Source organism: Penaeus monodon, chromosome 33 (genome assembly GCF_015228065.2).
Source record: "Penaeus monodon isolate SGIC_2016 chromosome 33, NSTDA_Pmon_1, whole genome shotgun sequence".
Lineage (NCBI taxonomy): Eukaryota > Metazoa > Arthropoda > Malacostraca > Decapoda > Penaeidae > Penaeus > Penaeus monodon.
Window position 1 is genome coordinate 12,399,901 of NC_051418.1, and position 1,008 is coordinate 12,400,908.

Sequence of the window (1,008 nt, forward strand, 5' to 3'; positions counted from 1 at the left end):
ATAATATTTTTCAGTTTTCATAAAGGATATATTTTAGACACAGAAGAATCTAACAGAAATACAGTGTTATCATTCTCAGGAGCATCGAGGTGCCTGTGACTTCGTTTTGAGATTTGTAGTGCATAGGTGGCAAAGGACAAAATGATTCCTTGTATTAGATATCCTTTTGTATCTATGGCTATTCTTACTATCGGATTTTAAGCCAGGCGTTGATGAAAAAGTTGTATACAGTGATGTATCTTTCCCTCTACTTCTGTTATTGATGAATATGGTATGTGTTAAATTAGTCTTGTGTACCTGTTACCAGGTTGATGTGAGAGCATTTTTATAAAGACTTATTCATTACTTTTGTAAATATTAAGTCTACTTTTAGTAAAGGTTGATATTTAGATCATTCCACTACAGGCCCATGGGTTCTAAAGAGAAAACATTACTTTATGTATGAAAAAAAACAAACTCTTATGGTACTTGTAAGCCATTGTGAAAGATGCAAATTATTGAGTTTTCTCATTGGCTACTCAAGGCTGTTATATGGTTGAGCTCAGTGATAAAATAAATGACATTGCTTTCTTTTTAAATTTGCAGATGGATAACTTTTGTTGTAATTTGACTACATTAGTGGTTGTTCACTAACATATTTTCATGTACCAAATGATAGGCTCTTTTACAAAGAAACGGTGGCTGTGAATTAACCTTATACAAATTTGACTTGTATTCAAGTTACCCCTTTTAAATGGCCTACATTTTTTTTTACAAAGAAGCAAATCTTTGTAAGTGTAAAAGTACCTGTTGCAATTTGATATTATTCTGGACTAATGGCCATTCTTAAAAGAATACTATACTTATAATATATAGTCTCTCATTGTCTGACTTTTGTTGGCTCAATTTTTTTTTGTGTTTTGTATCTTTTTTCATTATTACAAGGGACTTGTTACATTAATTAATATGGAGTTCTGTTGGATTATAAAGAATTTATAAGAAGGGGTTTATTTTCACAGTTTGATGTCC

General features: G+C 31.0%; 1 protein-coding gene across 2 annotated transcripts in view; it reads left to right on the top strand.

Annotated features, from left to right (window-relative positions):
• LOC119594048 overlaps positions 1-1,008 on the top strand; it is a gene marked incomplete in the record, with an annotated part of 19,142 nt that overhangs the window by 16,300 nt on the left and 1,834 nt on the right.